The sequence below is a fragment of the Gekko japonicus genome, unplaced genomic scaffold (assembly GCF_001447785.1).
Source record: "Gekko japonicus isolate JY-2015 unplaced genomic scaffold, Gekko_japonicus_V1.1 scaffold84, whole genome shotgun sequence".
NCBI lineage: Eukaryota > Metazoa > Chordata > Lepidosauria > Squamata > Gekkonidae > Gekko > Gekko japonicus.
Window position 1 is genome coordinate 543,374 of NW_015159712.1, and position 15,092 is coordinate 558,465.

A 15,092-nucleotide genomic window follows, 5' to 3' on the forward strand; every position below is an offset into this window, starting at 1 on the left:
AATAATAATAATAATAATAATAATAATAATAATAATAATAATAATAATAATAATAATAATAATGCTTTCGATTTATTAATCGCTTTCCCCACAAGTAGGCTCAAAGTGATTTACAGTTACTCTTTAGACAGGGGACTAACAATGCTGAAGGTGGTAAAAAACACCCATGGGTGACTCTGTCCACTGTGTGGTGGTGTCTGTTATTCCAAATTCCCACTACACTTTACAGATAGTCACCAATTGGGTGCCCCAAATCCCCCAGCACTTCTTGTAATATCCTAGAATTCATTTGCCTTTGGGACAGACCAACCTAAGTAGCCTGTTGCCCTTGCAGGGGTGAGGGTTAGAGATGTAAATTTCTGGAAATTATGAAGCCATGTTGGAGGGAAATCTTTTGTCCTCCCCCCCCCCCGATAAAAGGGAATTTTAGGAAATATTGAAATATATGCAATATTTATTGTCCTATCAAACCTAAACTAATTTTACTGCATAAACAACATAAAATGCATCATTTATAACTTACTTAACATCTAAAATTGCAACATTTGACAGATTTGTAGAGTTTTAAAGTTATAAATGTCTTAGTTTTCTGTAAGCAAAATAGTAAATATTCCCAGTCCTTGAGAGAAAACTGCAAGCTTACATACTCTATGCTGTCAGCACATGTACCTTAATTTTTGCTATCTGGTTAGAGAGAGCTAAGTTCTTATAGAAACTTCTAGAGCTTACTTCTGAAGGTTTTATATAGTTTCTGCCCCACCTCCTGATCTCCCCCCCCCAAAAAAACAAGATAGGGCAGTAAACTGCTTGTTACCCAGTCTGTGGGTATATGTGTCACAGTGGTCTGAGGGAGAATTGAAAATTTGGGTCAACCAGAAGTTGGGGCAAAAGAACAACAGAAGGTATGCACTGGTTGAAAAACAATGAAAGCACTGCATGAACCCCTCATGAAGATCAGGTATCATTCTAGGTTGCAGAAATGCATCTTGAATTTAAGAGCTATGCCTACAGCATGCCTACCTTGTCTTTAAAAGCATTTCACTCATTCTAAAAGAGAAAATATTTAAAGAAGTTGTGTTTTTTTTACTATTCCATGAATTATTTTAAAGATTATTTCCATAACTTTATTAAAAACTCGGAATGAATTATTTTAAACTATATTTAAACTATATTTTAAGAATAATTTAAACATTATAAGAGAAAACAGAATGAAGACAAGTTTCATTACAAAAAATGTTCTCTATAGGGGTAGACGTGGCCTCAGGAGAACAGGTCTACCCGCCCCTTTCCACTATATTGGTAGACCTGGCCTACGGAGAACAGGTGTATCCACTGCAGTCCACTATATTGCTAGACATGGCCTTCAATCGTTGTCCTGTGCTGACCCATAGAAAACTACCAGCACTTGGGGTGGGGGAACTCTTGCAGTCTATTTCGGGTTTTTTAGTGAAATATGATAACCAGCATTACAGGTCAAGTATAACAGAGGTGGAACAATAATTGTCAGAATGCTGTGTAACCTAACAATAATTGTCAGAACGCTGTGTAACCTAACAAAAAGGAAGTTGCTTAAATGTTATCAATCTGCCCAAAGTACTTATTTATTCAAATATGTATATCCCACTTTTCCCTGTGACTCAAGGCATATATTCCCCCTCCCCCCGGCTATGGGCCCCATAGTCTATAATGGAGAATCAATGGAGAATCAATCCAGGGGTATCTGGGACTTGGGGGGGGGGTGTTTTTTGAGGTAGAAGGACCAAATGTGCAGCATAGCTGCCGGTGCCTCTCCTCAAACACCCCCCCCCCCAAGTTTCAAAAAGATTGAACCAGGGGGTACAATTCTCTGGGCTCCAGAAGGAGGTGGCCTCATCCTCCATTGTTTTCTATGGAAGTTTGGTTGTGAGCACAGCAAAATCCTCAGAGCCAGCCTCTGAAATGTTGTGTGCCAGCAGTTTAGAGGGAACCGTGGTGTTGAGCAATTCTAACCTGGGACAGCCCCATGGTGACCGTGAAGTCCTGAGCCAGTCCTCACAAAGCTACTTGGGCATAAATGTTGAAATCTCTTAGAACTAACAGCCTAGGAGATTCTAGCACCAAGCTACAGACCACCTTTGCCAGCTCAGACAGGGTATCCAGTGATAAGCTAGGTGGTCAGTAAACCAAAAGGATACTGGATCTGGCCTAGTAGCTATTCCAAAGAAACCCAGTGGGTGCCACCATTACTCTGCACTGAGAGTCTGCAGAAGGCAAAAGACTCTTGGAGGACAACTGGTACCACCTGAAACGCTCATTCAAGGCAGAGAGGAAGAGCTGCATACCCCGCTGGGACCAATAGATGCAGAATAACATTGTCAGAAGCATCCTGCCAAGTCTTGGATAAGCATACCTTGTCATATTGTTCTTTCAAAAGAAAGTTGGGTAAAACAGCAACCTTATTTTTAATGGTAATGACATTATAGGGCATCAGGGTTGGGAGGGTTAAAGGGAAGAACCTTCCACCTACATTTCTGAGGATGGGCCACAGATTAGAAGGGCAGCAAACATAACCATATCTCTGTGAGCTGCTAACAAACCTACCATTCTGCCCACCACCATATCTCCCTAACTTTTGTGGCACATTAATGTTCTCTGTGGATATGAATATCCTCAGAAGATCATACAAAGAGTGCACACTCCCCACTAAAATCCACCAAAATGTCATGCCCCCCCCCCGCCCAAATCCCCTACACCAACCCAAACCCGCAGAGTAATTGGCAAAAAGCACCCTTCTCACAGTGTCAGACTGGGGCTGTCTCTGTATCTGTTTCCACTATTTACTACCTTTATCCATTTGGTTCCTCTTTCCCAGTCCCGTATCTCTTGCCCTCGGTGACATGACATTCCTGGGGGGCAGGAAGTGTGAATGTGTGTGAGTCTGTTTGAACGTAGGAGTAGAAGATGCACAGCTTTGTAACTCTTCCCACAACAAGCACCTCAAGGTGTAAGATTCTGCAGACTTTGAATTGCCAGATAAGACTTTGAATTGCCAGTTTGTACCCATATATCTGTCAGGGGTATTAGTTTCGCTTTGAGTGTGTGACATAAGGATGGAATGTGGCTTTTGACTATACCTTGGGACCTGTTGCTTTGCCCCTTAGTCCTAACAAAGACTCTCACCTTCAGTGCATCTCAAATCTCTTCAGTAAAGTTTCTTCAACTGAACTTGTGTCGAGAGTGAGCTGACTGGGGGCCCGACACATAGCCATGTAGATTTTATGCCTGGCATGGAATACCCTTGTCTCTCTATATAAAGAAATTGTTGCAAAATTTTCCTTTTGAGTATTTGATGACATTTGAACGAGAGCAGACAGAACAGCAGCAGGCTTAGGGTTCTTCATGTATTTTCAGTTACATTTTTTGCTTAGTTCACTGTTCGTCCTGCTGCATGCTTGTTGCACTTCAGTCTTTGTTTACAGAGTCTTTTACTGAGTAAGCATTGAAATACCAAGGAATTCCCAGGGTCAGTACAGAGCCATAAGTCTAGTTTGCCCATGAATAAGGATGAACGGAGCAGGAGGGGGCTGTAGTTTCATGTGGCTTTCTTCTTTTCTTTCTCCCTTGTCTTCTTACATTCCCCAGGTATCTGGGCTTTGAGACACTGGAATTGGAGCATCCCCTCACGTTTGTGTGTTTCAGATGTTAATCCATTCTTGCCTATGGTGGGAGAATGCAGGTGAAAAAGGAAGGAGCAGACTATCCCATGGTTGCTCAGTCCCATTATTACAGCATTAGTTTGAGAGTGCAGTCAAGGTGCTCCTTCTAAATATGGCTACACCTCAGTGATTATGCTCTTATTATGTTCTACCTTCCATTCCAGTGTATTTGAAAAAGTGTGCATGCACACGAAAGCTCATACCTTGAATAAACCTTTGTTTGTCTTAGAGGTGCCACTGGACTCTAAATTTGTTCTACTGCTTCAGACCAACATGGCTGACTACCTGGAACTATGTTCTTATTAGTTACTCTTCTCATAACATTGATGCTGGGTAGACAGAAGGATGGATGACAGAGACCTTCATGCATGTGTCTCTCCTGAAATGGCAGTTCTCCCTGTAACCGATTTCTATTGTGTCTGAAATTTGAAAAAGTAGGATGTTTTGGAATGAACATACATTGCCTCTGTAGTTATCAAATTCAGATTCTTCATTCTAAAAAATAGTGTGGCAACAACTTAGCTGTCTGACGCTTATATTGTAGAAAATACCCAGTAGGCTCCACCTGAAAACTGAGTTCTTGTATAAAAGCATAAGGCTGAGTGTCTGCATTCAATAAAGTCATTTTTAACCCTCTTGTTTCATAAAACATAGCATCTTAGGCAGGTGTAGAGGAACTTCTTATAAAGATCACTTGGGATTTGCTTTTGAAAGTGCTTCTCCCACAAAGAAAGAAAGATACAGGGGAAACTGTTTATGTTGCCTGTTGACTGCTTTCTTTCTGGGATGTGCTGCTGATTTAGTTTTGGCAAGAATCGGATGGTTGGAGGGGAGGAGGTGCTCTGGAAGCTTGACTGCTCTTATTCTTCCTAATTGTCCCTCCTAATTTTGTTTGCTGTTTCGTTCCAATCTGTTTCATTACAATTCTGATCATGGTGCTCTGGGCTGAAGACAGGATTGGGGCAAAACCTGTTTTTAAAAATTTAGTAGCTGTTTAATTGAGATTCCCAGACCAATTTCTCCTATTTCCAGCAACCATATTTATTTACAGCTCCCTGATTAATGTGAAGCGGAACAGTGGCAGTTTCAAAGCCCTTTCCACAGGTTCTAATATCTGGAAGGCAGGCAGACAGTCTGCTGAGATCACAACAGAGAGCACTATTGAACAGAAGGCAATTTATACCTTTGGTAGTAAAAAAGAATAAAAAAGAGACAAAAGCTAATTTAGTAAGGTAGGGCTGCAGCATCTCTCAGTGTGTACAGAGTTAATCTTCATCACTGAGGCATTGATTGACAATCTGGAGGATGTTAATGTGTGATTCTCCTGGTGAGCGGGGGAAGAAAATGGAAATTGTGGTTTCTCAGCTAATTGTGCTTTAGATGTCATTTGTGACAATTGCATGTTGTCTAGACAGCTTAAAGAGCAATTGCTTTGTGATCCTGGCGTTACCTGCTGTAAATCTGGACAGCATTGGCTGAGGAGAGCTTAACAGTTCCAGGAGGGCATCCCTGTTGTGACATCAAACTTGAACATAGCTAAATAAAGGGCTTTGAACACGGGGATGTACAGATGGGACATACTGCTTTGATTCTTCTCCCTATCCCAAAACATGCCACATCTGGCACCTGCTGTGTGCCTTTATTCCTGGATATTTTTTTCAAGGTTCTAAAATAGATTTCAGATTTCCAGGTGCCATTGTCAAATTTTTAAGGGCATTGGGAGGGAAGGAATTTGGAATATTCCTGAGCCCGGATTTCTCTGTTGTGCTGTACTATACCCAGGGCAATTTGATCTTTGTGCTGAAAATATTAAAAGCAATTAAAATTATGCCAAGAAAAGCTTTATTCTGATATCTGTATAAATTATGCAAATGGAGCAAAATTGCCTGATTTGTCTTGTTTTGTGTAATTTATTCAGTTTTAACTATTATGCATAATTCTGGCTTTCTTGTCATTGAGCGGGCAAGATGATATGAATCCCCATTGCCAACTCATTCAGCTATTGCTCTGGCTTCTGAGATTTGTGCAGACATTGCCCATACATTTTCAAGCATGTTTATGCAGCCAAAAAGGCCAGGAACTTTCTCTTTTTAAAAATAAAAGCTGAGATTCACAAGATTCTGAACTTTACATTCTTTTTCCTGTGGAATTGTGGAATACAGTACTGAATACTAAAGTCTTCCTCCCCTCCTTGCATTGTACGGTATTAACCACGTTCATCCCAGTGCTTACTACAAGAAGAAGAGAAGGCTTTTATAACCTGCTTTTCTTTACCTTAAGGAATCTCAAAGCAGCTTATATAATCACTTTTCCTTCCCCTCCCCACTTCTGGCACCTTATGAGGCAGTTGGGGCTGAGAGAGTTCTGAGAGAGCTGTGACTGGCCCAAGATCACCCAGCAGGCTTCAGGTGGAGGAGGAACAGGGAATCAACGCAAACCTCATTCTCCAGATTAGAGTCCACTGTTTCTTGCAGAGATAAAGGAATTGGAAGGCAAACTCTCCACTTAGCAGGTTTCAGGGACTACAGCCACGATTTCTTCCTCCCTCAAGAAAAGGACTAGTGTTGCTGGGGAGGGATGTTGCAACAGGCCCATTAATTGGCTGGTAAAAATACTCTTTGACATCCAAACACTGTATGCTTTCAGTTGCCCATTCCCCACCCCTAAGCCTGACTGAGCATCTCCTGCAGCTCTCCAGTGCCATGGCTTGTTCCACAAAGTCTTCCCATGACAGATCAGGCTTCCTCCATCTTGCCAGCTTAAACATCCCTGTTACCCCAAGTCTTTGTCCATTGACCACAGTTAGCAATTGCAGCCTTACTGCCTTGGATGTAAATGCTGGTAAATTCCACACTCTACATTCCTTGACAATTTTACTCTTAATTTAAATGGAATAAGGGAGAAACTGATGCTGAGCCATGCAGGCCAACTTTTTGCCTTATGACGCAAGTCCTTCTTATTATACATGTATAGTTTTATACATTGAATACCAGTGGAAGTCTCCGAGTAATGTAGTTTCCAGCTTCTTTGGTCTTTTGGAAATTAGTGACAACTGTTTTATAGCAGAGTGCGCTTAATGTGCCTGTTTTGTAGACTCTGCTGCTGATTTTATGACTGATTGCCATTTTAAAACCTTTATAAACCTGCTGCTTTTTAAAAGCTATTGCTGTTTCAGTTACTGCTTTTGTTCTGCTTCTTGCTGCTTCATTTAAGGTTTTTTTAAAAACCTGTTTCATAGTGGTGTAATTTCATATTGTAAGCCACCTTATATGGCATTTGTGTGAAAGAAAGGCAGGCTATATAACTTCTAAATAAATAAATAAAGAGCCAGAGTTTGAAGAGTGCAAATATTCTATTTATACTGTGATGTGCTGTCTGTTGTAAACGACTTCTGAATCGCTGAGAAAAGTGGAGTACCAGTGGTTTGTATAAATAAATAGTGTGGAGTTTGGTGTGGGGGATATGTAGGCTACGTTGGGCCTTTTCTTTGACAGCTCTGGTTTAATGGTTAGAGTTGGGTGCAGATTCAAGCATTAGAGCATTAGAGCTATTATTACCTTACTAATTTCCAATCCCTAGAGCTAGGCACATTCCAAAAAGTGACTTTTATTGAATCTGTATTTGCATATAGATTTTAGACCCTGCAATTTAAGCATAAGTCTTTGCAAAGGCAAGACCAGGTGCCTTGAGGACTTTTGCCATCATTATTTGTGTCACAGACTATGGAGTCTCTGGCTGTAGAAGCATCTGCATTATTGAACCCATTTATCAGGCTGTTTGAATGTGCTTGTTAGTATATCTTGACTTTCAGCAAAGGCTTTAGGCACAGGCATTGTACAGAGATCAACTGTCAGAACATGATGACTATGTTCTCACCTTGTTGGACCCCAAGCTCTAGTTTAGGTTAATATGTCCCATGTCCAGATGTCTCTCTTGCTGTTTAGACAAGGCTTTTAACAGAAGTTACTGAGTAAAGCTTAAAGCCAGTTTGGCAGTCTGTCTTCAAGCTGATTAAAGAAAGCATCAGAAATGCACTGAGCTTTCTTGTGTGAGTATAGAGAAGATAGGGCTTAGTTGGCATTGCTGTCAGGTTTCTCTCTCTCTCATGAGAGGTACGTTGACTCCTGTCTGGCAAAGTCCTTCAAAGACTGTGCATGTTCTGTAGTTCCCATAGGATCATCTCATGTGCACATGGTTTGGAGACCAGTTTGTGCAGTCACCAAAATCCATTTGTGAGAGAGCTTTGACCCCCCCCCCCAAGTGCTATAAATTATGATTATGTCAGCAGTACTCCCTGCAACAGTTTCTCCTCTTGGTCCTCCTTCCTAATGTGGCACATTTTGCCTCAATCTGTTCCTGGGCTTTTTTAGTCATTGCCCCTATACAGTGGAACAGAACATTGGAGGTGTTCCACAAGGCACCCAATTTGATTGCCTTGCTTACAATATCATTTTTTTAAAAAAAAAATTGGTCTGCATTTCTATATTTCTTAACTTGGCGACGAAGTGAACTTTTTCTGATGGATGATTAATGCATAATTTGCTGCCGTTATGTGCTTGAGGTTTCATGTTGTATTTTTAATTATATTTTAAATGTGTGCTACTTCGCCTTATGGGTCATGTTTGTAAGCTACCCTGGGAGTAATGTGTTTTCTGGGGGAAAATATTAATTGGATAATTTTCCGATGCCTTAAATGTAGTGTACTTATTTAGTGTCTTTAGTGTATTTATTTTGACTTCTGTTTGGTGAGAGAAATTTTAAAGTACCTCATGTTAATTATATGTCCCAATAGTAACAAATATTTGAACTGAAATATTTGATTAGGGAAAATACATCAACTGTTGATTAAATGTTATATTCAAAACTTGAAATGGAAAATATTTTTATTGTAATACCCGTAACACTTGAAAACCAAAATTATAGCATATATTTTTAAGAGAAATGACCAAAGGCAGTGAATGTTGTTGTCATACTTATGTCAGCACATATAAGGAACTGTGCATGATGGATTTATTTATTTGGTTATTTATAGTCTGCCTTCTTGCTGAGACTCAAGGCGGATTACATGGTGTAAGTCAAGTATAGTCAACAGAATGGGACATCCAGTGAACACTGCAATAGAGTTTGGACTACAGAAATCTGAAAACAAACGAAATCTAAAACAGAGCTGAAACAAACCATAAGCATTTAAAAATGACATTTTAAATGGTGTAGAAACTACCTAGTCAGAGTGATAGGTAGGGTTGTCAACCCCCAGGTGGTGGCTGGAGATCTCCTGGGATTACAAGTGATCTCCAGGCGACAGGGATCAGTTCCCCTGGAGAAAATGATGGCCTTGGAAGGTGGACTGTATGGCATTATACCCTCCTGAAGTCCCTCTCCTCTCCTCCCCAAACCCCACCCCCAAAATCTCCAGGTATTTCCCAACCTGGAGCTGGCAACCCTAGCGATAGGCAGTGATACAGTAGTACAGGCCCCAGTGCAACTTTCTGAACCATTTAATTACTGTGCAGCCCTGTTTACCTATGCAAAAAGCCCTCTTGAATAATTTTGTTATGCATGGTTTGTAGAAAGTCAGAAGAATGTGAGCATTTCCAACCTTATAAGGCAGGTCATACTATAATAGGGGGGCCACAACAGAGAATGAATGAATTTGGGGCTGTTATTGACTTTGTCCATTTGAAGGATGCCATGGACATGGTTGTCCACTCATCTGCTTCAACAGAATTTAACTCTCTTCCATGGAGCTTACTGCAGCACTTCATTGCTAATTACTTGTTAGTTCCATGTCAGATTGGTGATCCCAGTATCCCTTCTTCCCTGTTTGATTCCTTGGTTCCTGATTAGAGTTGCCAAGTTGTCAGGTTCTATAGTCAGATCACACTACACAGCGCTTCATAAGAAGTATTCTGTTTATTGGTAGTTCATAACTATGACACTTGAACGTATTTTGTCAGGAATGGCCCAAAGCAGCAGGGCACCCAAAGTTATAGTAGTTTCAAAGCACCCCCCATTACAAGCATAAGCCAATAAGCATTGTGCATGGTCCCGTGTGTGTGGGAGAAAGTGAGCAGGAGAAAAGTGAGCCATTCATTCCCAGCAGGCTAGGAGCAGCTGGAAGCCCAAGGTCTATGTGGAGTGTTAAATGCAGTCTTATACTCGTCCCCCTCCTTAATCCTCACCCTGAAATACACATCATGGAGATCAAGCTTGGAAAAGATTTTCCCCTCGGCCGCCTCAGCCAAGAGGTCCTTGATAAGGGGGAGGGGGTAAGCGTTCATAGTGGAGACCGGATTCAGGCCTCTATAGTCAGTGCAGAGTCTCAACCCCCCGTGCTTTTTCTCCCTGAAAAGTACGGGGGCCGTAAACGGGGATGACGCAGAGTGAATGAAACCCCGCGCCAAATTCTTGTCAATAAACTTTCGCAACTCCTCTTTCTCACTGGGGCTCATCCCATACAGTTTCCCTTTAGGCAACTTGTGCCCAGGGATCAGTTCAATAGTGTGAGCCTGACACTTGAGAGAGATAAATTGGACCTTGCCCTCGTTCCATAGGATGTACGGGTCGTGGTCGTATAGCCATGGGCTGCCCAGTACCAGGGGAAATCCCGCTGCTTGGGAAATGACAAACTGTCGGTGTTTCCAATGGCCTCCTGCCCCAACCTGTCAAGGCACAGTCTCATACTTGCAAGGTTCTTTCATAGCCGACCCATCCATCTGGGTAAAAACAATGGAGTCCTGGGGTTTCACTACCTTGGCTCCCAGCCCCATAACCAGGGAAGGGTTGATTAAGTCCCATCCACACCCAGAGTCTATCAGACCCCATACCCAGACATGAGTCCCGAGTTTGGGATTCATTATAGTCACAGTCACAAAGAAGAGGGGGGGATAATTGCTTACCGTCCTAGGCGCCTCGGGAGTAGGGACCTGCTGCTCTGTGCCGCTCACAGCAGGTCCTGCCCTTTTCCCACCGGCCTGTCTTCTTCATCGCTACTCGTAAGTAGCTCCTTCGCAGGAACTTCAGCTTGCAGCGCCCGTTGGAACTTTGGCTGGGCCACACTCTTCTGTGCTGGGGTGTCTACTGGCTTCTTCTCTGGCTCCTTCCTGGGTACCGTCGGGGCTCCCCCTCCCGGGCAAGCGGCAGCAAAGTGACCTGCTTCGCCACATCTCTGGCACAAACCTTGCTTCATGCATTGGTCCCGCACAATCCCCTCAGTTGTCACTGGGTTTGTTTCTTCCTCGCCGTCGCTCATCTTGGTTAAGAGAGATACGGTTCGAGGGGAAGATGATTCCTAACAATTTGTCAGGTTCTATAGTCAGATCATACTATACAGCGCTTCATAAGAAGTATTCTGTTTATTGGTAGTTCATAACTATGACACTTGAACGTATTTTGTCAGGAATGGTCCAAAGCAGCAGGGCACCCAAAGTTATAGTAGTTTCAAAGCATCCCCCATTACAAGCATAAGCCAATAAGCATTGTGCATGGTGCCGCACGTGGGGGAGAAAGTGAGCAGGAGAAAAGTGAGCCATTCATTCCCAGCAGGTTAGGAGCAGTTGGAAGCCCAAGGTCAGAAAAGCATACACAGATAACAACCCAGACAGGAGACATTGTTAGTGTACCAGGAAGGAGGATCACTCCCCACACATTCCAAAGACATGGCAGTGTTAACTGACACAAGTTCAGCCTGGGAATTTGCTGGAGATTTGGGGTGTGTGGTGCCTTGAGAGAACAAGAATTTGGAGAGGGGAGGGAATTCACCCTCCAAAGTGGTCATTTCCTCCAGGGGAACTGAACTCCAGCTCCCACTCGTAGATTGGAAACCTTGTACCTAATCCTAGAGATATGGTCCACTTCCTGTCTGTTTCTGTGAGACCATGTTGGTGATTAAAATTTTATATAGTGCACGTCAGGGTCAAAGTACTTTATATAAATTGTCTTGGCAATTATTACAACAGTTCCCGGATAGTATCTGTAATGATTTCTTGTTTTGGTGTGTGTGTTTCTTTAAATGTTTAGTGTGACTGCAGTCAGTTTGAGCTAAAGGTTATCAGCAGAGCAATTGTGATAACTGGTCTGGTTAAGGCATTCTTTCAGAGAGGAGAACTTCAAATTTTGATTTTAAAAATTGACTGTGAGCAATGTAAATGTGTGAACTCCTGATATGATCAAGCAATCCTGTTCTTGATAACAAGTACTGAAGAACTGTTACATTGACCAGTGTTCTTATGAAAGCAAAAAGCAGATTTTTTGTTGATGTTCTTGATTCGAGATCATCTAGAGGAAGAGTTGTGGTGTTAGGAGTCAAAAGCCGGGCCCGTGAGTCACCTGGGGGCCTGTTTGCAGAACTGCGGGGAGGGGAAGAGAGACAGTGTCCATGGTGGGCTGGCTGGAGGGGGCAGGCCAGCACCAGATGTGGGAAACTGGAACTCACCTGACCATCGCTGGTCCTGTCAGCAGAGTCTTGGGCATCTGGGTGGCAGGAACGCCCAGCCAATATTTAGGGGGCTGTGCCATCCCACTTGCCATTCCTCGGCTTCGGACGACTTGGCCCACCCTCCCATCCCTTCAGTTAGGCATAGTTTGTTAAAGGTTTTTTTTTGCATGCATTTTGTTTCACGTCATTTTATTCTTTGTCACAACTTGGTGGTATCAACGTGGGGTCGGATCCATTATCAGGAAAGCTGGCCTGTGTGCCTATTTCCTGAGATCGGGGATCGGGTGCACCCAGCCTGGGGGCATGCCCGGGGATTCCCCTCACGCCCAGGTGGCAGGGGAGACCACCTCAGGGTGTCTGCCCTTGTGGTATTCAGAGACCTGTCATCCCCAGGTGTACAGCAGATTATTGACCGGCAGGAGGCCAGTCAAGGGACTGGATCCGGCACCCATGCTATGCCAAAGCATACTACACCTGTAATCAATAAAGTTGTGGCCTATTTTCCCACTTTCCTGAAATCTATGTGTAAGTGTGTATTATTTCAAGTAAACTCTATACGGGGTTAGTAGTTAGTTGGGGATGATGGATGGACTCTAGCCTGGATGCCCACCTCACCCCCTCCTCTTGGTGCCAGGGCTGCAAGAGGATGCTTCCTAGCTGTGGTAGTTTGACACACAGATCGTGAACTTTGGAAGCCATAACACAGTTCTGGTTTGAAAATGCAGTTGTTTGAAGAAAGCCTAGTTCAGCTTCATTACTGCGAAATCCAGGCATGCAGTGAAGAAATGTGGAATCTGCTGTGCGAGTGCAGAGAAGTCTGCTATTCAGGGTTTGCCTTGCTTTCTGTATTTTATAAAAAGCATAAGGCTTGTGGAGTTAAATACTCACTAATGGATACAAGATGGCTCTAGTGTCTTTTATTTCTACTCTCTGGTTTGGCGCAGGCATGCTGTGACTGGGTTATGTTGAATTCAGGAGGGTGACAGTCTCAGCACTTCCACTAGGGTTTGATTGAAGGCTGAATTTGGAAAGCTCAGTAAGCAGTTGACAAACACTTATTCTTTAAACTTGCATGAATTCCTACAGTTCCCCCGCCCTCTTTCTATGAGGTTTGCTTGAGGAGTCTGTGTCTGCCTGTAATGCTGAATCCCCCCCCTAGTTTAGAAAATCTGTTTTAATAATAAATTGTAAAGCTTAAAGTTAAACATTTTCTAAGCTGTTTAGTAACTGAGCAAGTTGCTCAATCCCAAATAATTCCTGTGTACCAATTTGAATAATCGCTTATGTTTCAGCAAGTACCATGTAACTGTGACACGGAGGGAGGACCTACAGACTGTTATCTGAATCTTTTAGAGATAATTTGCCTCCTAGCAAAGTGCCAATGTGAGCACTCAACTCAAATTAAACACTGAATATTTTCCTTTCAGAAAAGGAAACTGTCCCACCCAGCAAAAATCATGTTCTGAGCTCAAAATAAACAATATGTGCTTTGTACACATACAGACACAAGTTAGATAAATTCTGCTGCCAGGTTTTGAGATTTCAAAATACCATTTTTGAATTATCTGGCAAAAAATAGGGGTGTAGAGATTTATTTAAAACTAAACAATTGGGTAACTTGACAGACCTCTCTGAAGATCCTTTTCCATAACATTGGCATTTCTTGTGAAGAAAGAACAGCCAAGGCACCTGTATATCTTGAGTCTTACCTGTAGAAAGGCTTTCACAGAGATCTCAAGGCTTGGGGAGATTCCTGTGGGAGGAAATATTTTGATTTTATGCCAGTTTTCACAAATCTTTAAAGTATGTTAAAAAGCTATTACTTCAAGAGTGAAAGTATTAGAGTGAAAGTACCTGTGTGAAAGTATTCTGGAATAATTTGTTTTGTTATATTTGGATTATAATATGTCAGTAAGGAACCTAGCAAATTTCTGAGCTCTTAGTGGAAAGTGAGTAAGAAATATTAGATAATATGAATAATTACTGGACTTTTCTTCCCTTTTTCTTCTTAAAAAATGAGGCCTTCTCCTACCATTATCTATTTCCTACCCAGTAAACAACAGCTATGCAGGAAAAAAAGGTTGAAAGGCATGGGCAGAAAGCTGCACATGATGATTATATGTACATTTATGTTGTGTCGGATTCATATGTGACAGAGAAGGCATTGTCTCCACCAAAGCAACTTTCTAGTCGTGCATGGGCAGTGAAACTTATGTATGTGGTTTCCAAGTGTGACAGTCTACATACTAGCTGGGATCCACCTGCAAGTTACTGCTGATGGAAGAATTTCTGCAACAGTGCATGACTTTCTCTCCTTCTCCCACCTGCTGCTGTCCAAAATGCCCCCCTCCCCCGCTCTTGGGGGATCGAAGACCCTCAGGAACAGCAGGAAGGGGAATCAGAGATCTGCAGTAGGAGAGGGGAATAGGTGAACCTACCCTGTCTTGCAGTATTAAGTGAGATCTAACCCATTGTTTTCAAGCTACTGTAAACAGCAGAAAACAGAAGCTGTACAGAAAACTTAAACACCTGAAGCAGCACTGTTGAAATAGTATCTAGGACCAAAATGCATCTGTTTTAACTCAGTATTCCCAACTGTATACTTTGTGGCTTTTTTCCTGTTTCTTTCTTATCCCTTTTTCTTTTGGTGCTCTTTTTGGTATCCTGTGAATATAGCCTGCAGAGGATGGTGCATCTGTGAGCTGCTCATTCACATGAAGGCTGGATCATAAAGGTTCCATTTTTAGCTGGATGTTCCTGGCAGCACTCAGTGAAAAAAATTGGGCTGTGCCTTGTAACAAAGTTGAATTGTAGTGGAGCTTTCTCATTCCTATAATGACCATGAAGTTTAGGGGACCAAAAAACCCGGTACTGTCATGGAAGTTATTCCAAAATTAATTTGGACTCTGTAGGCTGTAGGCCTCTGTAGGATGCTAAAAACAGCACTAGGGGTGGGGGTA

The 15,092-nt window shown here is 42.4% G+C and overlaps 1 protein-coding gene across 1 annotated transcript in view; it reads left to right on the plus strand.

Moving 5' to 3' along the window:
* The window catches only part of AMBRA1 (autophagy/beclin-1 regulator 1), a 160,579-nt gene that overhangs the window by 56,489 nt on the left and 88,998 nt on the right, over positions 1–15,092 (plus strand). The window lies entirely within an intron of this gene.